This window comes from Eupeodes corollae, chromosome 3, assembly GCF_945859685.1.
Source record: "Eupeodes corollae chromosome 3, idEupCoro1.1, whole genome shotgun sequence".
In the NCBI taxonomy this organism is placed as follows: domain Eukaryota; kingdom Metazoa; phylum Arthropoda; class Insecta; order Diptera; family Syrphidae; genus Eupeodes; species Eupeodes corollae.
The window spans coordinates 70,030,355-70,057,197 of NC_079149.1; the positions used below are offsets into that span (position 1 = coordinate 70,030,355).

Consider the following 26,843-nt stretch of genomic DNA (forward strand, 5'->3'; position numbering starts at 1 on the left):
CAATTTAATAAGTCACGATTTAAAAAACAAAAATAAATTTTAAAAAATGTGTTTCTTTTAGAATTTTGTATTACGTCCCTAGAGACCAATTTCCAATTCATTGGATATAATGCACAATTTTCATAATTGGAAGGAAGAAAATCCACAATAACAATAACTTGGCCCATCAGGCCACCGGACTTGTATCCATTAGATTTTTGTATTGGGGTTGCCTAAAAGAGAAAGTTTTTGCCCAGCCAATAAGCAGTGTTATTAAATTTAGGCAGAAAATTGAAACTGCGGCCGAGAAAATAAAAAGCTTAAGTAGTTTGAAGCGACAGTTTTTAAAACTTGTCGAGTATGTTTAAATGCAGGAGTAGGGTATTTCGAACAATTGCTAAACAAAAATATGAGTGAGATACACATTTTCTTTAACTTCCGAACAAAATTAATGATCATACTATTCCTCTTACAAAATTCAAAATGAAATAGTTTCATAAATTGCATTCATCCATTTCTTGTCATTGACAACAGTTTTAAGTTTAATTTGAAAGGCTAGTTAAAAAAAGCACTTTTCATGGCTAGAATTACTCTTTGAGGAATTGTCGATTCCCCGCAAAAGGCAGTACCCGTTTCAAAAAATGTGTAACATAGGTAAGGGATTGAACCCAGACCACGGAAACTGCAATAGTTTTTATTGCAAAACTGATATTAATAGATTTTTGGGTGAGCCCAATACGAAAGAACTACTTTTGTAAATACCAAATAGAAATCCGAATCTTTTACATGCTCTCCTTCGTGACGTGTAAGACATTTTTAGTTATTTTCTTGGATTATTTCTTTATTTATAAAATAAATAAAGTACTGCACTATTATAAAGCTCGACAACTTCATTGGTTTAAAAACGTCGATAATACAAACAGCCATATTAGTAGTACTAGACGTAGTAGTAGTCGTTAAGAAGCGCTGCCTGTTAAGAAAAAAGATCGCCATTGCTGCTTGTACTAAACTTAACAAAAAATTACTTTGGGGTTACTCAAATGATCAGCCTAATTCAATGAATTTGAAAAAAGAAGTCTCTAGTGATGTAATACAAAATTCTAATAGAAACACATTTTTTTTTATTTTATTTTTGTTTTTTTTTTTTTAAATCAATAATCATATTTAAAAATGTACCTGACAAAATGTACCAATAATCATATGTCAAAATGTACCTTTTCAATTTGCGTTGAAGGTTTTGTTTGCATTTTCCTTCAAAATTATTACTTAAATTATTAATATACTTGTTCAGCAGAAAGATATCATAGAAAAATATCAAATCTCTTTATATGTATATGTAAACTGTGGGGTAGCTTACCGATTGTAACTGTTAATACAAAAATAAAGAATATTTATCTCTGGTTGAAGGGTTGGTTCCAATTATTAAGTAAGTGATCACTTTTTCGAGTAATAATATGGTAGTTGGCAAAACTGCGATATGTTAATTTTTAGAAAAATAGTCTCTGTTTAATTTTATGCCAAAAACAAAATAGTTCAATTTAGTAGGAGCTATCAAAACACTTGCCCAGTTTTCCAATCATAAATACAGTAGACCTATAAAAGAGCTTGAACAGCAACTGCAGTCCCCACCGCAGTGTTTCTTATAAGCAGCAAGACTTTTTAAATACGGGAGGAGCTTGTTTCCTGACTATATATATACGATATGTAAGGTACATTATGGTCTAAATGTTCTTTATTTTCGAGTTATTTTGGTAATACCATACTCTTAAGAGTCAGTTGGTAAAGAGTGTTTCCAGTATTTTTAAGTGCCTTTTTATCTATGTATAGTATTTCGTTTATTTCTAAATCTAAATTGATGTCGAATGAGCATTTTATATAACTTAAACTGTTCATCGATAGATTTAAATTTAAATAAGGTGGGATTCAAATCATATTGTTTAGAACCAGTGCTCCACTATAGTAAAAGTTCTCATTTTATTTTTGTTCTGTAATAGTTAAATGCTAATTTTGTTAGGCGTGTGTTAGGCTATATTTGTATTATTTTTTACTAACAACTAACACATGTTTGTAAGATGTTGGTGGCTGCCTTGATTATGTATAACAACTACTTCTGCAATTTTCCAATGATGTTATACATATCTTAGTTTAAAGCATACGTTTATTATAAATTGCAGGCTATCGAACGCATTTCTTTCGAAACCTGAGTATATTCTCACATGCACATGAGTATGTTCGCACATGCTTCTTATTTCTTTGAGTTTGCCAAATTATTGTTTTTTAAGATCGACTTCTTCGCTTAGCTTTTAATGATCAAGTCTTGTATACTTACTTGCTTACTTAAGGTGGCACTACAGTCCTGTGTGAACTAGGGCCTCACCCAACAAACTTCTCCATCTAGCTCGGTCCCTAGTTAGATGTCTCCAGTTCCGCGCTCGAAGTTGGGTGAGGTCACTTTCCACTTGTGGGCAACACCAGATCCGCGGTCTTCCTCTACTGCGCTGTCCTGTGGGTGTGAATTCGAAGACTTTCCGGGGCGGAGCATTGGTTTCCATGCGCTCTACGTGAACCAGCCATCTTAGTCGTTGGACTTTTACCCTTCTGGCTAAGTCTACGAGCTGTACAGCTCGTCGTTCCATCTTTTCCTCCACTCCCCTTCGATTCATACTGGACCGTAGATCACACGAAAAACTTTTCTCCCTAACCGACCCAAGGTGCCTTTATCCGCTTTTTTCATAGTCCATGCTTCTGCACCGTATAGCAGGATGGGGATGATAAGGGTCTTATATAGCGACACTTTGGTCCCTCGAGAGAGGACTTTACCACTCAGTTGCTTCCTTAGCCCAAAGAAACAGCGGTTAGCAAGAGTTATTCTGCGTTTGATCTCAGCGCTGGTGTTGTTTTCTGCGTTTACAGAAGAGCCTAGGTAGACGAAGTCCTTGACTACCTCAAAGTTACGTCTGTCGATGGTGACGTTTTGACTAAGACGTCGGTGTTGCAGGTTCTTTCTTGATGACAGCATGTACTTTGTTATGCCCTCATTAACCGTTAAATCAATTTTTGCGCCTCTGTCTCAATACTCACAAAACTTCCATTGACATCAAGCTGAGTTCTTCCGATTATGTCAATGTCATCAGCATATGCTAGTAATTGGACAGACTTTTGAAAGACAGTGCCTCTAGTGATGACGTGTGAGCTCCGCACTATTTTTTTGAAGCACTATGTTAAAATAATCTTGAATGTCAATCCTTTTTAAGATAGGCTCTAGCATTAGTAATTCCTCGTTGTTCCGCACATTTTCTACAATCTGGGAATAGGTTTTGCTTTCATCATTCTTGCTTAGCGCAATTACTATTGCGGGTTATTACTGCTTTTGTAACTGTTGAGTTTCTAAGCTTGTTTCCAGTTATTTTGTTGATAAGAAAGTAAAATTTACGCGATCTGTGTTTTGATTTTGTAATTCTATAAGAATTTTCGACAAAGACTTTGTTTGAATAAAGAAAGCATTTGATTTAAGATCTATTTTCAAACTACAAATGTAGTTGGTTTACTTAAGACTCTGTTGGATGGACAAACACACCATATAAAATTATTTATAGGCATTATTTGGTCTTTAGCTGCATTTTGTTCTTCGTCTTAAAATGTTGTTCTTTCTTTTTTTTAAATTTTCAATACAACTCTTAATTCATTCATAAAATTCTTGTCACGAGGTCTTAACGCACGAAATATATCCGAATGTTTTGTACGTAAATTGTTTGAAGTCACGTTTTGTCGAAGCTTTATCTATAATTATATTGTTTTTAACGTCATCGTTATTCAATTTTTGTTTTGATTTTTAAATATTTATTAGTTGTATTTAAAAAAAAAAACTGTTACCAAGTGGCACAAATCGTTTACTTATACAATACATATATCATACATGTGTATATGTGTGTAGACATACCTATGCATATATCCACGTTTTGATAACGTTAAGGTAATCAGACGAATATGTATTCCTAAGATACGTCTTAAGAATAACAAAATATCGCATATTCAAAAATGAATATTGGGTACATAATTTTTCTATTTTAGCTTAAAAGTGTTTTTTAATGGTAGAGATTAAAGATATGACAGAATTACTTTTGAACACAGAAAATCCATGCTCAAAATTATATTCGCGATCTTGAATTGAAATATCTTCTATCAAGTCTCTATGATTAGCTGTCCATTTGCGTAGACTTAAACCGGCTGACGCTAAAAGTTCTCTTGCTTCATCTCGTTTTCTTCTCGCTTCTTCCATAGAATCTGCACCGCTAATCAAATCATCAACATACAAACAAGGAGCACTTGCCGTTCCAAACGTAACAGTTTTGAGCTTATAAAGCTTCATGATTTGGTAAAAGGAATCTGGATGACTCACCACCATTTGTCGGTAAATCTTTTCTACGTCAGCCGTAAAAGAAATCGTCGTGTTCGTCATCATATGACAAGATCCATAATAGATGTTTGTAACTTTGGACCTACCAGAAGATAATAATTGAGAGATTTTCCATTCGAATCTTTCGAAGCAGCATCAAACACAACTCGAGTCTTTGTAGTTGTGCTTGATTCCTTAATCACAGCATGATGTGGTAAGATGAAGTGGTTTGGTGTGTTGAGTTTCTCATCCCCGCTACTATTCTGCTCCATGGATGGAGTGTCTCATATTCTTTGATACATTTTATGTAGTCAGCTCGAAGAATTGCGTTAGCTTCAAGTTTTTTTTTAAGATGAAGAAAGCGTTGATATGCCATCTGTCGACTGGATCCCATGTTTGGCAACATGTCGTCTTTGAATGGCATTTTTACTTGGTATCTACCATTAGCTAATCGTCGAGTATATTTTTCGAAAAGTGCTTCGCAGGCTACGTTTTCTTCGGTCTCATGGACTTGAAAGGGTAACTCTTCCAGCGGTCAAATATTTTTGAATGTTAAAATTTGGCCGTATAACGTCGCAGATTTTGATTAAATTGCACATCACTCAAAATGTGAGTGTTTCATTAATTTCGGAGGTTGTGTAAAATGTACACAATGATATAACTTTTATGAAACACTCCGTATTTTCTTCAATGGGTATCTTTCCACTAAACCAAATTTGAAAATGTTTGATAAAATCGATTCTACGGTTTTTTTATTCACACAATTAGACAACTCCTCTTTTTGAAGAACTCCCACCAAATTCGAAAAAACTTTTACATTATATTTTTTTGAGAAGCAAAACGAAATGACGTCCTTAATTTGCAAACCTGAAGTGCATTCCTGTTTTTAAAACTTCTTTTATTACAGAAAGTCTAATATGTAAAAATATGACAATTTCCACCCAAAACAACGATACACAGTAGATACGAAAAAAGCCTTTAACTTTTCTGAGCCACACTGATTTCAAAGACCTTTGGAGTGTATTAAAATACTGCAGTGAAAATATTTTTTTTTTGTAATAATAATTTACAGGCACTCAAGTGGTTATTAGTACCCTTTATATGTTCATATTTAAACACAGTGCTAGCATAAGGAAAATAGAGAAGGATTTAAGAGGAGATACCAGGAGTTCTGAACATCAAAATGGGAGGAAAAACAGAGTTGGCTAAAGCGTTCCACATTCTCGATGTGCGATTTAAGAAAGAATCTCTATACTTGACAGTACGTCCGAAATTAAGCTCAAAGGTAAACTGATGAGCATTCCTGGAATTACGGCTGAATCGTTTAAAGGGGTGGAATGCAACTGGCTAATGCGAATAAGAATATTGATAAAACAACGAAAGGCATGAAATCTTTCGATTATAGTTCTATCTCCTATCATTTTCAAAGCCCTTTTTTTATCCTATCCAAGAGATTAAAACTTGTTTTAGGGGTATCTGCCCAGATATGCGAATTTATTCAAGCTTTTGACGGATGAAGGCTTTGTAAATTTCAGCCAGATAAGAAGGTCTAAACAATTTCTTGCACTGTCGGAGAAATCCTAAGCACCAGGCAGCATTTTTGGCAATATAAAATATATGTTCAGTCCATAAAAAGTGATCTGTGATACACATACCAAGTACTGACAGTTGATTAGTTTCTTGGATGCAAGAGTAACTCATAGATAGTGTTACGCTTTAACGACAGGAGACAGCATTGAGTTTTTGAAGCATTAAATTCTACACGGTTTTTGATTCTCTATTGTACAATGCTGTCAAGATCAGAAAATTTAATGAGCTTACCGTACGCTGCCGTTTAAGTTCCACATCCGAAGGACAAGGATGTGAATCTAGAAACGAGTATGAGAAGCTGAGGGTATTGTCGTCTGCGAAACAGTTTAATGGATTAGAAGTGGCAGCAATAAGATCATTTATGAATATAAGGAAGAGAGTCGGAGACAAAACGAAACATTGGGGAACACCAGTATGTATTTTATGAATTTCCGACTTGGTATAATCCAATACAACTTGTATTGAACGGTTAGAAAGGTAATTTCTAATCCAACGAAGAAGAGATTCATCAATACCAAAAGCACGCAATTTTCGATAAGAGAGCTTGGTGCCAAACTCTATAAAATGCTTTTGAAATATCAAGTGCAATAATCTTACTTTCTCCAAAACGATTTAAAGATTTGTTCCACTGTTTGGTGAGAAAAACCATGAGATCACAAGTGGAACTATTGCTACCAAAGCCATACTGCAGGTCATTAAGGAGCTTCCGTTCTTCAAGATATTTCTTAAGCTGATAATTAATCAGCGTTTCCATGACCTTGGAAAGAAAGGATGTAAGTGCTAATGAACGAATGCTATTTTCCATTCGCTCGGAAAGAGACATGTAGAGTAGGAAAGATGGAAAAGCTTTCGCAGTGGTTTTGCCAACGTTGAAGAACACCTCTTCAGAACAATTGGGAGAATACTGCCCGGGCCAGCAGATTTGTGCATGTCAAGGTCTTTCAGTACTCTTGCAATCAATTGCACCAGTGCGAAAGAAGATTCGTCCCATAGAATTATTTACGCTCTTAAGAACGTAACGTCGAATTAAAAGCAAACTGTGCTTTATCAATTCGGCTTTATCAATTGAGCTTACATAGGGAGGTTTATTGTGGACGAGCGTTGGGACCGAGGATGACATAGTGTTTCGTACGTTTTTTACGAATGACCAGAAATTTTGACTACCTTTGGGACATTGTAGTATTTTTACCTTAATTTCTGATCATGGAAAAATTTGTTTCTTCGAATATGACCATTACAGGTCTTGTTTGAACTTATTCCGGTTTTCCTCAGTCGTTTTCCTTATAACAACGGAAACTTACATCTCTGAACCTAATAACATCCTTACATCTCGAATCAACCATGAGTTATCTTTGATAGATTTTACCCTATTTGGAATAAAATTTCTCATTCCACAAAGAACAAAATTTGTAACCATATCTGCGGTGGAATCCAAGTCACTATCGAGGAAGCATAGTGACCAGTTGAAGTTCCTGAAGAATTCATTGAGACCGTCCCAGTTGGCTTTCTCATATTGCCAAACGGTTCTCATAGGAGTTTTTCTTTAACTGGGTTTTTTAGACATGATAATTTATTGTGTATTTATTAGGGTCAGAGGTAAGAAACAAGTCTAGGGTGTTGGCGGATTGACCTGCAACGTCAGGGATTCGAGTTGGCTCACCGACAAGCTGAGTTAATTCATTTAACTCAGCAAAGATCTCAACATACCTTCCTTCCGGTGTTGACTGGCCAGAATAACGAAGCCAAGAAGAATTGTGTACATTGAAATCGCCCGAAATGACGATTTCAGTGTGATAAAAATTTACTTCAAAGCATTTGTGTGCAACTTTTAAAGACCAGTTAGGTTTTTTAAGTTACCTGTCAAATTCACATGATTAGATAGAATAGATGCAGTGAGGAACCCAATATTTAGTATCAATTGAAATAAAAGCAGGTTAAATATTAAGTCATATTCGTTTATTCATTTCTATACATTCTATGTTTTTCTGCATGTCATCTTTCGTTTTAATGTATACCTTTAAATCTGAAATATATTTTAAAAGCTAATAACAATGGCGCAAAATTTAAAGAACCTTTTTAACTTCCCATAGGAAGTTATTGTAATGGGTCCGATTTGTCAAATTAAAAATTTTGACATTTCTCGACGTTTCAAGGTCCCTAGAGTCGAAATAAAAGATTTTTAGAAAGATGTCTGTGCGTGCGTGTGTACGTACGTTTGTACGTCCGTACGTCAATACGTCCGTACGTTCGCGACGTTTTTTTCGTTGTCCATAGCTCAAGAACCAGAAGAGATATCGACTTCAAATAAATTTTGTTATACAGATAATAATGCAGAAAGATGCAGAAAGGGCTCTCAAGAAAATTGCGTGGGTGGTTTTTTTACCATAGCAGTTTGAAAAAAAGGTGAAAATTTTGGTTAACCTTAAATATCTTACGAACCAAAAACGCTAAAGACTTGAATTAAATTTTATATAATATATTATAACGTGATACCAAACAAGAATATTTTTTGAAAAAAATCAATATAACGTTTTTTTTATAAATCAATAAAACTGAAAAAAAATGTGTCTACTCCAAAATTTTACGACTGAAATATGATTTCATCTCTAAAACAATTTTGTGCAACGAAGAATAATGTTTTTGACATCTGATAAAATTTTGAGAAAAATCTAATTGACAGTTTTTTTACAAAAAATAAAAACCTAAAAAAAAATGTATAAAAGTTGGTAAAAATTGATTTTCGACTAAAATATCTTTTCAAAACTTTGATATATTGGCTTTAATTTACTTTTATCTTTCAAAACATCTTGTTGTCAACATTCAGTTAAAGTTTGAAAAAAAAGTTGGTAAAAATTGATTTTCGACTCAAATATCTCTTCAAAAATTTTAAATATTGGCTTCAAAGTAATTTTATCTTATAAGAAATATTGTTTTGATAAAATTTAAAAAAAAATCGAATTGACAGTTTTTTTACAAAAAAAAAAAAAAAAAAATACCTACTAAAACTTGGTAAAAATTTACTTTCGGCTCGAATAGTTTTTCAAAAATTAAAAATATTGGCCTCAAACTTATTTTATTTCAGAGAAAATATTGTTTTCAATATTCAGTAATTTTTATATAAAAATCCAACAGTCCGTTTTTTTCATAAAAAATAAAATCTACAAAAAATAGTGCGCAAATTTGGTAAAAATACATATAGACAAACTCTTAAGCAAGACAAATCGACAGAGGGTATGGGAAGTTATCAGTGTGGGTCGCATCCCAGCCTCTTTTTTTTACGGTTTGACAATTTGCTAAATATATAACAATTTACTAAGGGAGTCCAAAAGATTAAACCTTTGCTAACTAGTTAGTTGCTAATTGCCTTTTATAAAAAAACGATTACTCAAACATGTCTAAAAAGTTAAACTACGCTTAAACGGGCTTATTAAATGAAATTCTCGAATGTTCATTCCATCCATTGCTGTTATAAGAATCATTGTACATATGTCTTATGGTTTTACGAAATTGCTAAAAGTTAATTTACCTATTCCCTAATTTTAAGTTTGGAAATTGTTAAGATATAGTAAGATGCTAAGATTTAAATCGTTTAAAATTAACTAATTCACCTTTTAAGCTTAAAAAACATTTGAAAATTAACTAAATCGTTTCAAATCTTTCACTAATGGATTTAGTGTCTCTTTTGCTCTTGCTTTCATTTAGGTTATAAAAATTAAAGTAAATCAAGTTACAAACAATTTTCAAAATTGATTCAGGTGAATCAGTAGCCAAATTTTTGTATTTAAAAATTAGTACAAGTGGAAGAAGAATAATAAAAGAACACAAATAGAAGAAAGTTTTGTGAAAATCAAATGTTAAAATGAACTTAGCAAAAAAAACTAACTCAAACTAATAAAATGGACAATTTTCAAGAAGAAATGGTAAGAAAACATCTGGAAATTGAGATTCAATAAAAAAAAGTTCATTTAACAATTGCTTCGAGGAGGGGGTTTGTTCGTAGAATGCCACATTAACATGTGGTGTTGAAGCGAGCTTGAAGTTCGTTTAATTCTTTATGTACCTGAACCGAGTAGAAATGAGCTTGAATAGACTCAATCCCGTCGGAAATTGGAGTCGATTAAATTTGTGAAGAAAAACCTGTGTGGAGAAGTTTATTTAACAGATAATGCATTATGATCTGTACATTTACATGTTTGTGTACAAAAACAAATAATTTTGTTTTAATCAAATTACAAAAAGAAACAAAAAATGGACATGAAGTAGGTAGCATATTCTTATATGGTGCTGTAGTAATCAGTTCTTCATTGTTTAACACGAATCAAACTATCCCACTTGCACTTCACACATCGAAAACATCGAAACACCATTTGCATTTTAGAAAGTGCTGTCATATTTAATCATTTTTAAATATTCTTGTGCGGTGGAAACACCAAAAAGATTTATTTAATCTAAACTGAGATAAATCTTTGGTGGAAATATAGCAAAACTTAATTATCTTTTATATTGTTTTCTCTTGCAAAATAAGCCCAGTTAGTCCATTTTCACTAACAAAACTAAACAATATTAACAGTAACAGATTGATTTTTTTCCCCAATGGAAAACACATACATAATTCCAAATGCACAACAACTCAACGAACACAGCCATCGAAATACAAATGCAATATCATTAGTGCCAACATTTGAGAAGGAAATCACATAAGATTCATTCGAGACTCGTGTAAATGTGAAAAACCTAAGATTTTACTCTAACTTTTATTGGTGTTATTCATGCTATGTACATTGTTTTTGTTATTCGTGTAAAATCCTACTACACTATAGATAGATTTTCCACCAAAACACGGTTATTATATCAGTCATGTGTAAGATTATATATTCACCTTTTATAGGGCCTTAATTTAAAGACAAATTAACGATAAAATGTGTTTTGATTTCAAAAAATTAAATCGAATTCTATAAAAAGTGAAAAGAATAAGAATTTAAATTTTCAATCAATTTAGATTTGAATTTGAGTGAAATCGAAACTAAGAATCTCGCTGAATATAATTGATCTTATTTAATCAAAACCTAATAACTTTCTAGCTTTTTTATTTTTTAAACTAATAAACAACATTGTAGTTGCAGAAACATACAATCGTAACAATAAAAACAAAACAAACGAAATTTCTTAATTAAAATAATTAAGAACGCCGCCGCGCCCGTACGAACAGAAGGGTATGAATATTATAGATATACATACATAGGTATGTCTAATTGTTTGACCTGGTTTGTAAAAACATGGGCTTTGTTTTGTCGCATAAAAGATTAGCACTTTTTTTTTAAAATGATAATTTATTATAGTTATTGCATTTAAGAGTAACTTTTTTCTCGTCATATATTAAAAGAAATGTAAAAGTGGAGCAATTTGAATTATTTACTTATCAAAAATTAAGTCTATTTTAAGTGTCTTTTTAAAACTATAATGGCTTTTTAAAACTCTAAGTCTGATCATGTGTTTTCGACGTTTGTATTGACATATTTATATCATATTAACGATGGTTCATGAGTGAGAACTAAAAATGTGTTTTTTTTTTTTTCCTTTTTCAAAACCACTCACGTCATCGCCCAAAAATAGGGACTCAATTAGTAGGTCAATAAAATTGTTTCAGGTTTAAGTCGAATGATAGGGTGGCAATCCTCTTTTCGCCCATCCGTCAATATTGTAACCATGACAGGGCCTACATCTGGAATGTAATATTATGATAGGTAGGTAATGTTGGTGTAGTACCTTTGGCATGACGGTTAGTGCGTTCAACTGTCGAAAGTGGCAATGAAACATCCACCTCAACATTCTTAATTAAAAATGGTCTTCAACAGGGAGCGGCGAATTCTTCGATTCTCTTCAGCATTTACACATACACAAGCGATCTAAAAGGTTGTCTTACAAAGGCAATTGCGTACGCCGACGATCTAATTGCGTACAAAACGGCCCGAAAGTTATTAGAATTTTCTTGCAGCGTGATTTCGACAAGATTCATTGATATTGCGACGACTGGAAACTGAAAATAAATGTCCAGAAGTCAGAGACAATTCTGTTCTGGACTCCGTTGGCTACTGATACGTGCAAGAATTGGAGTAAGATAGTCATCGTTGATCTTCACGGGCAGCCATTAGCGAGCAAAAGTGTATTGAAGTACCTCGACAAGTATTACGACAGACATATAAATGATGCTCTGACCAGGGCCAAAGGAGTCTTCGCTCTGGCGAAACGGCTGTTTTACAGCAGTTGGCTTGACCCCAGAGTAAAGGTAATTTGCTACATGGCCCTCATACGGTCCATGATCGTTTATGGTTGTCCTGTGTGTGCAACGTTGCCCCTTCCCAGATGGGGAAGTTTATGTTGTTCGTGTGGGAGTTTTTACGACATTGCACCGGCTTATATCGAACAGCCGAATCTTCTTACGTGCATAACTATTCCAACAAGGTCTTATACAACGGGGCTTAAATCAACAGCATTGACAATTTCGTGATAAAACTCGTTCGAGGTCACATTGCAAGAGCTATGTCTTCGACCAACAATTTAATTTTCGGGGCGTTCTATCAGAATGACGAGTATTTTGAGAGTGCATGCTTGAGCGGGTTCATTCCACCAGAGGCATTCCTCTTTCTAGACAGATGCGGTCTGATACAGGATAGATTGGCAATTCCGCTAATCTACCACGTCAGACGACGAGCCGTGGATAGGCGACTCCTGTACAATCGGGACGTCATGGCACAAGGCGGAGCAGAGCTGCTTCGGTTCAGTATTGCTGTGTCCGAACTGATAGGGTGAAGCAGGAGAACTTGTTTTGGTGGCTTCAATCGGCACTTGATAGTGGGTAGTCCAGATGGGGGTTTAAGCCTTGGCCGGCTTACATACGTGTTTTATAGTTTTAAGACTTAGTTTTAAGTAGAATAGGCATGGTAGCACAAAAAAACAAAAACAAAAATAGTTAGATAGTTAGATTTGATGCTGTGGTTGTAGTTTTTCAGTAAAAATACAAAAGATATTAAAATTAGTTTTGTTTTAAATTTAAATTTTCAAATAAATAACAAAAATGTACTGAAGTAAAATAGATCTTAGGGGCGGGAATAATTGAGATTTGTAGATAACTCTTGGATCAGTAAAATAACTTAGACTTAAGCAGTGCCGTTACCGGTTTCTGTTTGTTTTATTTCATTCAATTTTTTTAAGTTGAAGTACTTTAATACAATCAAATAGATAACCCTATACCAGCCTTGCAACGTTTTTATAATATTTGACTCATTTGCCATAAAGTGACTATTATTTTTATTGGAAACACATTCTTTTGGCGACTACTAAAATTTGATAGATAACGATTGGGAAGATAACATGAGTATTTGTAGAATCCATCAGTCGAGATATCTATTGAAAAATTGTTTGTACACGTAGAAATGAGTGTAGGTACAATTAATCCGGAAATATTTTTAGCTTTTAAATATGGATTTCTCTTTCGTGTGAAAATAAGAGTGTTTCAAATAGTAGTTCTAATCTTCAATATTCGAAAATAAAAATAGATAAAATTAAGTGTAGAGTTGAAGAAACGTACAAAAAACAAATCAAACACAATTAAAGGGTGTCCCAAAATTTACGCAAAGCCTGAATTTATCACCAATCGCGAAATATAGTGTAGGCAACCAAAAAACATTAAAAATGTTTGTTTGCTAAGCCTTCATAAGCCTTTGATTTTCATTTTAAAACTTAAAAAGGATTAAAGATTGCTTTATATTTAAAACAGGAACACATTTGTACGTACTTATATACGTTATCTCATTCAAAACTGAAAAAAAGTATGTTATAAAGATTGGGTTATTTTACATTCCAAATAAGATGTCTAATGACAGTAAATACAGGGTCCGGCAAAAAAACCTCCCGTATTTTTAGACGCTTATATTTAAAGCTATTTATAAAAAATGGAAGGTATGTTATAGGAGAGCAGGCACCAGGTAGAACAACATCACCACGTGTCAGGTAACAAAAAACATCTGGCCAACATTATATTTAAAACGTTCAAGGTGCTTGATATCTCTGAACAGATCGCATATATGTAAGCTCGATAATAAGTGTCACAACCGGACACTTCTAATAGGAAAGCACGCCACGCGATTAGGCGTATTCACAAATGACTTTTGCAGAAGCTGTATGGACGAGGAAGAGGAGGAAACAATTCTTCCTGCTGTCGTTCGAAAACGCAAGAATTACCTAGGAAAATACGATCTAAATCATATCAGCATAATCAGCCTCTCACGTTTCGTAAGGGACTCAAACTGGTTCCATTGAGCTTAGGAGGAAGGCTCAAGATTCATGTTGCATCACAATGTGCCAATAAACTGGCCTAAGTGTGTCCGTTTGCATCTTGGACTGCCACTTTAAATTAACCTAACCTTTAGAAAATAATAATGTTTAAAACTTAGTAATTATTTTATTTAATGTAATATGGCATAGTATTTTATTTAAAAATTCAATAAAATTTTGTCTGTCAAATTGCTTATTTATTTGTCATTGCCTTTTAAAATATGGGAGATCTTTTTGCCGGGCCCTGTATATCAAAAGAAATGGTTTGTGTATTTAAACAAAGTGTCAGGGTATTTCTGGGGACAAGTTTTTCTTAAGTTAAAAGCGGCTTAAAGATGAGCTTAGATAGGGAATGAACGTTACAGTATGTTTTTATGTGTGGTATGAACGCTGTCCATTTGAGCCCATACCTCAGAGACACATCATACTGAAAACAAAAGCTCATCCCGAGAATTTCGATGATTAATGTTTTGTATCTTTCCTATTCCCGTTTGGGTTTGGGGTTAATTCAAATAATTTTTAAATTTTCCTCGACGTGTAAGTACAAGGCCCGCAAAAAGATCTCCCACATTTTAAAAGGGAACCCTGTATAGCAGTTTTTAACTTCCCATAGGAAGTTATTGTAAGCGGTCCGATTTGTCGAATTGTAAATTTTGACATTTTTCGAAGTTTCAAAGTCCCTAGAACCAATATAAAATAAAATATAATATTTTTAGAGAGATGTCTGTGTGTTCGTGTGTACCTATGTACGTTCGTACGTCCTTACGTTCGGCAAGGTTTTTTCTTCGTCTAAATCTCAAGAACCAGTCGAGATATCGACTTCAAATAAATTTTCTTAGGCAGACAATAATGCAGCAAGGATTCTCAAAAAAAAATATCTCACGAACCAATAAATATACATAACTTTAAACAAATACAAAATAATGGAAAAAAATAATTTTCATCTCGAATATTTTACGAAAAAAGCATGATTTTATCTCCAAAATCTATGCAAGGAAAGCTTTTTACATCTGTTCAATTTTTAAGAACAAAAAATAAAAAAGTATTCAAAAGTTGTTCGACTCAAATATCTTTTTAAAAATTAAAGATGTTGGCTAAACTAATTTTATCTTCAAAAAAATATTGTTTTCGACATTCAGTAAAATTTGTATAAAAATAATGCTGTCAGTTTTTTCATAAAAATTAAAACTTTCAAAAAATAGGACGCAAATTTGTTACAAATTGATTTTTGATATCCCATGAATAAATGAAAAATCCAATCTGTTTTTTTTTGACATAATAAATATAAACTTTCAGGAAATGCTACTGAAATTGGTAAAAATTGGTTTTCGACCTCAAAGGTTGATTTTGAAATCAAACTTATGCAAATTATTGGTGGTCATTTTTAGTTCATATTTTAGAAAAAGTTAAATGACAACTTTTTTTAACAAAACACAAAAATATAATAAATGTCAGGACAACCAGAAAATCTATGGAAGCTTGAAATATGTAAGAAATTTCCGGAAGGGATAGGCTATAGTTCATGATTACTTCATCTTTTCAGTGACAATTAAACAAAACAACGTTTTTAAGTGTTAATAAAATATACACATAAGAATAATTCTGGAAAAAGAACACTCAAGCGAATTTTAATTAAGTTATGGGATTTTTAGAAAATTCGTTTATAACAAGGGCAGTACCTACATATCTACTTCATCGGCGGCGTAAGAGAGCACGGATACATGTGTGCTTGTAGTAGATGTCAACTGACTAACAACTTAACTAACTAACAAAACAGTCCTTAGCCAGCCATGTCCATTATAATAATAACCACTTCTCACGAACTGTCTTAGGCACAAAGTCTTAGCAGAATCTTTTTCTTTCGCAGATATTATGAAGATTTAAGTTGTTAGTGTAATTCCTGATACTTCACAAGCCATTGAGCCTATCTAAACTAAACTTAATATTTCTATAAAAAAATGAAGGCTATTAAAATGCGCTATAGTTCAATTTTACAAACACTTCTTAACTTTGGTAAAATTGCTGGGATAAAATATACTTTTGACAGTCATAACGTGAAATCTGACCATATTTACACACGAAATATTTAATGTAGATGCTAATATGTACTTCCGCAATTATTAGAATATGTAACGAAATTGATGACACATACGAAAAATCATGTGTCCTTACTTATGATTGTATTTACATATATACTTCTCTTTATGTATATAAACATGTACATATACATATATACTCACAGACAGTGACCCTGAAAGATTGAGAAACGAAGCACCTATAAAAAGGGTGTCTCTGGTGCAATTGTTCAATATTTTTGATAACCACAATGCCTTGAATGTCTCTTAGCCTGATTTTAATGTTTCATCCAGTTTGACCCTTCGCCTAAGCTTAATAATGTCAACGATTGACCTGCACATGTACACAATTGATGATTTACCGAAATTGAAAACTCAGAAAACTAAGCATGGCATAAAACGATTAACAAGGTGTTAATAGTTTTGAATACAATTTTGAGCTATAGTTATTCTTTGTCTATTTCAGCTGAGTTAAGTTATAACAAATTCCAGAAAATCTAGTCACTACACTTGGTCTTTCTTTAAATATAGGCTCGGGGTAGTTGGATAATGCTTACCCCTTTTCAGTAATATAGTAGTCTGTTATCCTACTACTGATGATTCGCTGCCTGTTCTTGTATAGGAAGGATACAATTTATGGAGCACTGATACAATAATTATTTTATGTGTGTATACCCATCTGGTTGTCCTTGTTTGTCTTCAATTGTTGTATATACATTTGTATTTTTGAAATGTTGCGTTGCGTGGTAACCTAGGGATAATTATATTTAAGGATATACAAGTGAATATTGTCCTTTTTTTAAGACACAAAATGGGAGATATTTCTTCTTTTTTTCAGAAAAATAAAGACGTATAATCCGACCGACACGGCAAAAGCACAACTCCCAAATAAAAAAAAGAATTCACAAAATTGCCATTTTTTGTTTGAAAAACGCGAAAGCTTAAAAACCTAACGGTACATGTATGATATGAAGAAAATATATGATCAGAAATAAAACCCAGAAATTGAAAGAAATTATTTCTTTTATTTTATTTAGAATGATAACTCCTCCAATACCTGAGTTTGTAAAAATCTTCGCTCTTAAACTGGTTTGTGGTGAGTTTTGGAAGTACTTTAAGGGGAGTGAAATGACATAACATGCTGTGCAGACTGGATAGACTCTTTGACTTTTTTTTCAAACTCAAAATAAGGACATATTCAATTTTACCGGTATAATTTTTTTTAAAGAGATTAAATTATTTAAAAATTAAATTATTTCAAACGCCACAAAAAGCGGTTACAACTTCAAAGAAATTTTAAAATAAAACTCACAAAATTAAACTTCAAGAAATGGGCAACATCGGCTTCTTAAAAAAATCAACTTTTATGCAATCACCCGGAAGCAGAAATCACGGTACCGTTTTTTTTCGTTCATGTTCCTTTCCGCAGAAATCGCTCATACAATGAAAAGGACCATACAAACGAAATCATCCCTATTTCGAAATCAAGCACGTTGCATAATACTTTTTTTCTTTTTTAACTTTTATTGTTTTTTAAATCAGTAAATTTATGCAACTTATTCGATTAAAATGCGGCTGGGAATGAATTAGTTACTGTTTATTCTTTAATTAATATCAACGCACTCAAGGTATTAGGAAGATGAATTATTTTTTTATTTGTTTGAAAGGAAGCTAGCACAGAACCGCACACTTCCGCACCGAAAATCAATGCAAAACGCCATATTGATAGTATTTTTGGTTCTCCATATGACAGGGAAAAAGTATTTTACCATCGCAGTCTCTCTCCGATGGAGGTAAATAGTACTGTGGTAGTGCAGTTATGGTGGTGGTTCTGTTCTGGTTTGATATTAAGGCTTACGGGTGGTGCTTAATAGGAAGAGGAAATGCTTTTATCTAAAGTATAAGAGAAATTACGGTGTCGTTCAGTTTTAGCAGCAGCAGCAGGGGCGTTTTTGAGAAAAAGTGTTTCTTATTGTGTTGCCATTTAAAGGAAATGTTAGTGTCGGAAGGTTATGGGATTAAGTCATTGAAGAAAATTTGCTTTGTTTCAAAAAATTAAAAGTAGGTATTGATGTCGCGAGCGAGTCGAAAGAGTGTTTTTTTTTTAAATACTGTATTATCAAAATTCTGTATGATATTGTGTGGTCATAATACTGTAAATTTTAAATAGCGTTTCTCAATATTGTCAAAATACTGTATCTCATAATACTGTATAATACTGAATGGGCTTAACAGATCACTTATTTGGTGCTGTTTATGCAATTTTTGATTATGATAAAAACAAATTATGTACAAATGTGAGAGAGATAAAAACAATTAAGAAGAAGAAAATGAAAAAGAGAAAAAAGGAAGAAGATACCATTTATTTAGTTTTTAATAGTTTAAAGACTTATGAATTACTATTATAGGTGCATATGATATTGGTGAAGGGCAGTTTATTACAACATTTAAAAAATAAAAAAAATAGATGGCGCAACAGTCCGTAAGGAACCAGGGCCTAGTGACGTACAACTCTCAACCATTCCTGTGTGCGAGTAGTGTTGTTAGGGATGGAGGGGACCTACAGTTTATATGCCGAATCCGAACGGTTAAATTTGAGAAAGCAGTTCTTCGACAAGAAAAAGAGAATTTGTCAATTCCTCGCAAGAGGCAGTACACGTGAATAAAACTTTAGGTTGCACAGGCAGGGATCGAACCGAAGACCTCTAGCATAACAGTCCAACACTCTAACCATCATGCCACGGGTACTACTTTATAACATCATTATGCAAATGAAAAATTAGTATGATGTTTTCTTTAAAAAACGTGTTCTTTTTTCAAAATTATGTATTTCAAAATAAAAATCGTTTTGATAATGTAAAAAAGTGCGCACATTTTGATACATATTTAAGAACTCGTTTATATCCTTCGTAACATATTAATCTAGTTTAGTTTAAATCTAATCTTAGATGTGTTTGTCAAAATAAATTAAGTTCAATAACTAGGTATAGTTAGCTTTCATGAAAGCTTTATCTGACACATAAGTTATCGTTATTGAACAATAAATGAATTAGCTTAAGAATAGAAAAATTCGGAATTGGATGAAATTTTGACTGCAGAGAATTAAGTACATATGTTAACTGGGTAACAAATCTCCTTACATCTACTGTACACATGATGTTAAGCTCAGAACATAAACTATTGTTTAAGGACATAGAATGATATTGATTGTTGTGAAAAACGACAAACGACTCGTTGACATTGTCAATAATTTTGTATTTAAAAAACGTATGTAAATAACAGATAGCAATATATAACTTAAAGTTCATTAATTTAATATTAAAATCAAGTTATCGCTATCACTTCTAAGGATACGGTAAAATCAACGCGGCAATATTTGAAATCACCATCGAGTCAAACAACTGGAAATGTTATAGAAGATAACTGATGAGGTCGAACATGTCGAAATATTAATTGTCAATTTTACAACATATCAATGAGCGTACTAAAACAAATCTGTCATCTACGATTAATTTGTCTTTGTATTTTTTTCCTATTATTGTTCAAATTTGCAGCTTGTCAAATAAATACTTCGGCTGATTTTCTAAAAAAGAATACTATTCTCTTTAGTACGAACCACATTCACTGATGGTAACACTTTGTTTTGGAACATACACTCTCTCATATTATACGTTCCGCGAATACTATCAAATCCTCATATTCTCTGCTGTTATACACCCATTTATGCCATTGAAAAATATGTTATGGGTAAGAAATATGACAGAACTATTGAAACTTTGACAGTCATGTAAATCCAGTATTAGAATTCCTGAGCTGGTTATGGACTCCTTATACGCGTACCTTAAGGGTGTAATACTTTTAGTGTGTTTTTCTGACATCCGGGAGGGTTCCAAGAGGGGCACTTGAGAAATGTTCCCCTTTTGCCAGGCCAAGGAGAGAATAATACGAATACAAAGGTTTGAAGTTGTGTTACAAAAAGTATGTGTAATACACAGGGAAGCACGAGGTTACAAGATGCCAAGAATTTTTAAGTTTTTTATTTGCACATACTGTCAACTGAGATATATTTTCCGTTATCAAATAAAATCCATCTGTTGGATTATTCTTTATGAACTAACTGGTTTAATTATTATATTATAAATAAGCGATATTTACTAAAACATGATAGGTACTTCTATTTCCCCATAGTGGTGGATTTGTTCCATTATCCTAAATTCAAGAGGGCATGCAGTGTTTTAATATCCAATATAAAAGATACAAAGTATTTCCCCACAATTTATTCGTGCTTTTTTGAAGAGAGCGATTATAGAAATATGTTTTCTAAAAATACCTCTTAGCGCTGCCATATCATTGTGTTGAGTTGTGTTTTTTTTTTCATTGATCGGGTGGAGCACTTTTTCGTTTTATATGCCGAAAGAGTGTAAGTTACTTGTTTAAGGAATGAATTTAACGATTTTGAAAAACCTTTTTTTCATGATATATTTCCACTAGTATTCGAAAAATTTTAAATTAAAAACACTACACACGCGGCGACGAATAATTGACAGCGGGTGACACACTTTTTTTGGTGTGTTATAAGTTGCACACACCCTTGTGCACTGTATGGTCGTTTCGATTTGCCCCTTAGCTTATCCCGACTGTGTATTTTTTTGGTGGTGACTTCGACGAGGCCTACCGTGTTGTTTCAAGGCGCATGTGCCATAGTGGAAGAATTAAGATAGAACTGTCAAATGGGAATTGGATATATAAAATCGTGCACAAAAAAAATGATAAAGATGATGTAGATATAAGCGATAAGATGTGTACGGCATAATTAACTCTTTGAAATTAAAAATATAACAAAAAATAATTTTGAAAGAGTTGTTCTTGTGAATTTATTTCAGCCTAGCACGAATCCTTTTCATTGTTCTTACAATACATCAACGGATACCTGTAACATTGCGGTTCTGATATCCACTTTGTGGACATTACTGAAAATGTCATGGAACAGAACCAAATAGAATGAAATGACGAAATTTTATACATACCTCTCTTCTGCCATCTTTTGGTAAAGGGAGGTACCCCTTTCCGTTCCTATATTAATTTCTTAGCATGGCCATACACGACCAAGCTAAAAGGCTACCCGATGTATTTGCACTTGTCCTATCGAGTTTTCGAAAATCTATTTGATGCTGCCTTTGTATATGAAAAGTTTTCATATACAAAGATGCTGTCGACTCCAATCATAAAATATCAAAAAAGCTTCTTTTTGACAACATTCTGTCCTTATGAGAATTGTGTTTTTATATTTGTTGAGATCTCTGATAAAACCAGGGGGGTCATTCCGTAAAACGATTATCGTCAGACGATATCGTTTCGACGATAGTCTCACTTCACGTAAGACGATAATCGTCAAAGTGATATCGTCAAAACGATAGCGTTTGCACGATAGCTAAGTAGGTATCGTCTGCTATTAATTTCCATTGACAACTAAGCCAATTGAAGCAAAAAAGTTTCGGCGTAGTTAAGTTTTGTTACAAAATAAAAATAAAAACTCAAAAATATACAATGAATTCTGTTACGCATTTTTTATATACAAGCATTAGTAATCTCTCTTAATTGTTGTTAAATAAATAAAACAATTGTAGTTTTGGAATTGCAAAAGAGGACTTTATAATGATATTACAAACAATAAATTTGCATGACGGTTGTTGTAACTATTGAAACAGGCAACGACTTTTGTATCGCTCTTACACAAAGCACTAATCCAAATTACTTTTGGAAACAAACAAATATTTTTAAAGCCAAGTTATGTTCCCTGTGGATAAAATGAAGTCTTCACTTTCTTCCCTTGGACCAAATTGGATTTATTACTGCAGCTGATTTACAAAAATATCAGACATTGGACAAAAATTTTGATATTATTGTTTTATCTTCGGCGGCAACAAATTATAACACAAAAAGTGACAATAAAAATAAACATCACAAAATAGGTATCATGTTTATTTACAATACATTTTGCAAATTTTCAAAATTTTTCATAGAGAAAAACCAAGTTTAATAACATTTTCAAGCTATTGAACAAGCATTATCTTTCGTTGAGTTAATTTTGACATTTCAGTCATAGTATAATATACTCAACGAACTTATACTAAAAACGATTGAACGAGACGATAGTGATAAAGTTACGTGAAGCAAATTATTGACGATATCGTTAATGATAATCGTTTTGACGATTATCGTTTCGGAAATTACGGAATGACTCCCCAGGTCTTGCATTCTGCTCGAAAACCTGTAAAATTAATTTCCGAACAATTATAAAATTGTATAATATATAAAATTGCTTTTTATTTATTTGTCCGGGATTCTATTTTTCTGAAAGATTTCCTAAAAGTAGTAGCAAAGTATTTATTGATTTATTTTTGTTTTAAAGAATAAGTAATTTAAAAATTGTTTGGAAAACTTACATTGAATTAAAGTATTTATAAAAAAGTACGCATTATAATTTAAATATGCATGTTAAAAAAGGCGTAAAAATGGATACTGTCCAAATGGTTTAAGTAGCTTTCTGGAGCACCCTCCCAGTAGGGGGGTCGAAGGGGTCATGACGCCTGGGAGATAATTTGCTTGTATTTTTGTAGGAATTCCCTTCAATTCAAAACTAATCATATTGAGTTAATGGATATGACCTCTATTACATTTTGAATTATTTACTTTTTGTATAAGAAAAAAATTTGTATTTTACTTTGTAAACTTAGTAGCAAAATGTACCACTTTTAACTGAGGGCTGAACCAAGAACATAATATGAATCTGACATTCAGCCCTATTCGAAAAACATGGCACCGATTCATCAAATTGTGACAAATGGACGATCCAGGGGCAGGGGGTTCATATGAGCCATAATTTGTTAGTAATTTCTCGTGTCAAAACTGTTCAGTTAAAGAAAGAGCTCCTAAGAGAACCGTTTGGCAATACGAGAAAGCCAACTGGGACGGTCTCAATAATTACTTCAGGATCTTTAACTGGTCACTATGCTTCCTCGATAGTGACGTTGACGCCAGCGCTGATATGATCACAAGTTAAATTCTCCTAGGAATAAGAACTTTTATACCGAACAGGGTTAAAAGTATCAGACCCAAAGAAAACGCATGGTTCGAAGCGAGCTGTAAAGAAGTTATTAGAGCCAAAGAGGTAAGTTTCCGTTGCTATAAAGCCAACCGTACTGAGGAAAGGCGGGAAAAGTTCAAACAAGCCAGGAAGGCCTGCAACGCCCATATTCGACGGACCAAATTTTTACATGACCAAAAGTTTTGGTGATTTGTAAAAAACATGAAAAATTCTTCCTCTTCTTCGGTTCCTACGCTTGTTGTCAATGACACTCCTTTTGTTAGCTCTTTAGAGAAAGCTAATCTCTTTGCTAGGCAGTTCGCCGCCAATTCTACGATTCCAGTGAGTTTTATGACTCCGATTGTACTTGAGCGAGTTAGTGATTCTATGGGACCAATCTTTTTTCGCACTCGTACTATGGCAAGAGTCCTAAGAGATCTAAACACACATAAATCAGCTGGTCCGGATGGTATCCCCGCTATTGTTCTGAAGAGGTTTTCTTCAACGCTGGCAAAACCACTGTGTAAGGTTTTTCATCTGTCCTACTCCTAAGGTCTCGTTCCGAGCGGATGGAAAACGGCATTTGTCCAGCCTATTCCCAAAAAAGGCGAATCTTCCTCACCCTTTAAATACCGACCGATTGCACTTACGTCCCTTCTTTCCAAGGTCATGGAAACGCTGATTAATTATCAGCTCAAGAAATATCTTGAAGATCGAAAGCTTCTTATAATGACTGGCAATACGGCTTTCGTAGCAATAGGTCCACTGGTGATCTCATGGTTCATCTCACCGAACAATGTAGCAAATCTTTACATCGTTTTGGAGAAAGTAAGATTATTGCACTTGATATTTCAAAAGCATTTGATAGAGTTTGGCATCAGGCTCTCTTATCGAAAATGCGTGCTTTCGGTTTTCATGAATCCCTCTTTCATTGGATTAGTAATTACATTTCGGATCGTTCAGTACAAGTAGTATTGGATGGATTCAAGTCTGAAAACCACAAAATAAATGCTGGTATGCCCCAGGGCTCTGTTTTATCTCCAACACTTTTTCTCATTTCATTTCATTCATTAATAATCTCCTGTCTGCAACATCTTATCCAATACATTGTTTCGCTGACGATAGTACTCTTAGCTTTTCATATTCGTTTTCAGATTCACATCCCTCTTCTTCAAATGTGGAACTGCAACAACAAAATATGATAAGCTCATTAAATTCCGACCTAAACAGCATTGTTCAATGGGGATTAAAAAACCGCGTGGAATTTAATGCTTCGAAAAAGCAATGCTGTCTTGTATCGTTAAAGCGAGATATACCCCCTTTGGCATTATACATGGATGGCACTTGCATCAATGAGACTGAACACCTCGATATTCTCGGTATGTGTGTCACCAACCACCTCTTGTGGAATGATTACATACGCGATGTCGACAAAAATGCCGCAAGGTGTTTGGGTTTCCTTAGGCGATGCAAGAAATATTTCAAACCTTCTGATCTGGCTGTTATCTACAAGACTTACATACGTCCAAAGCTTGAGTATAACTCCCATCTCTGGGCTGGTGCTACTGCAACTTACTTAAGCCTCTTGGATAGTATTGAACGTAGAGCATAAATTGATAGATGATAATATCATCATAAGTTAATTTACTTCGCTTGAACATCGTCGTAAGGTCTCTTGTCTGACCCTTTTTTACCGTTATTTTAACGGCTTATGCTCTAGTGAAATAGCCAGTTGCATTCCTCCACTTAAACAGTTCAACCGTAATACTCGCGTTTCTAGGAATGCTCATCAGTATACCCTCGAGCCCATCTTCGGTCGTACTGTCAAATACAGAGATTCGTTCTTTAGCCGTACTACGTGAATGTGGAATGTCTTACCACACTCTGTCTTTCCTAGCCATTGCAATATTCAGGAATCAAAACCAATGTGCACCGACATCTCCTTTTAAACCCTCTCTCCTCTTCCTTGTGCTCACACTGTGCCTCTGCATAATAAGAGTATATATATATATATCCCCTTGAGTGTGTGTTTATTATAAAAAAAAAAAACATTTAAAGACATTCACCAAAAAGTGGTTTGCTATCAAACACATTTAAAATGTTTGTAATTTAAGTAATGCTTTAAATTATTTTCACAAGAAAAGGAGAAAATATTCAGGTTTTTAAGAAGAAACCGAGATCTTCAATTTTATATTAAGTTGCCTTTAAATTCCTGAAACTAGTCTTCAACTCCATCTTATATTTTGTATGACACATAGGATTTATGGATATGACAAGTATTGCATTCCTAAAAAAATTCGAATCAAACATGACATTACGTTGGTAGAAAAGTCAAATAAAGTGAATCCCCCATTCCATCCGTCTGTTTGTCTGTTTAAATGAAACTAAGCCGATTAGCCTTAGGTGTTTTTTTTCATTTTTTAATACTAAAAATAACAGCAGTCCCAATACAAATTTTTTGTTGTAAATTCGAAAATTCGAATTTTTCAGATGTTAACCAATAGATTTTTTTAGAACTTTCTCTAATTTTTTCTTGATTCGCCTTCTTTCTACAAGAAAAGTATTGGTATTGATCCAGAAGAATACCCCTCATAAAGACGTTATTTTATTTATTAATTTTTCTATGAACTTGATCAACAGATTTCAATAATCTTGTCTTTCAATGAAAACTCTTGTCGATGGTTAAATTTTCAAATTGATGATGATTTTTGATGGTCGATTTACACTTTTGAGAAAAATTTGTTTCTTTCAAAATTGATTTTCTGTTGAACAAAACTTTTAAGATCGTAACAAATTAAAGAAATCTACTTTTTGAAGTGAATTTGCTTTAGATGTTCTAGAACTGAGATTTAAACAGGAATTTCGAGAATATGAATGTCCCAAAAACAGCAAAAGTGACAATTTGTTAAACTAATGGCTTTCAATCTCTTGAGAACTGAAGTGAAAAGAGATTCTGAAATGTGTGATTTATGACCGCCACACAAAAGTTTTTTCCCAGCTTATTTGTTTCCTTAGTTTGTTTTTGTTTTATATACAGAGAAATTATGTACTTAAATGCACTTATATGCTTAAATTCAAGACTCAAATATTTTTCTCTCTAAAATGTTTAAGTTTTGTTGGCTCCTTTAAGATCACATTTTCTAGCATCAGCTCCAATCTACGAGTAAGCAGACTGATAGCGATAGTAATAATAGCCTCCCGAAAATTGAGTCCGAAAAAACTACGTCAAAAAAAAAACAGAAAATTTTTGATATAAGATTCTTTCTCATTTTCTGGCAATAAAAACCCTCTAATGTATTGTATTTTGCTCTTAAATATGGCATATTTAGAAAACAGTTAGAATCTTGGAATGCTTTCATATGAAGAAAGTCTACTAAATTAA

The 26,843-nt window shown here is 33.3% G+C and overlaps 1 protein-coding gene across 1 annotated transcript in view; it reads right to left on the bottom strand.

Moving 5' to 3' along the window:
* The window catches only part of LOC129949188 (putative fatty acyl-CoA reductase CG5065), a 65,500-nt gene extending 44,551 nt beyond the window's left edge, over positions 1 to 20,949 (bottom strand). The window contains exon 1 of the mRNA XM_056060473.1: positions 20,705 to 20,949. The gene's annotated coding sequence lies outside the window, so the exon portion shown is untranslated. The remainder of the gene's footprint in view (positions 1 to 20,704) is intronic.
* Between the last annotated feature and the right edge of the window lie 5,894 nt (positions 20,950 to 26,843).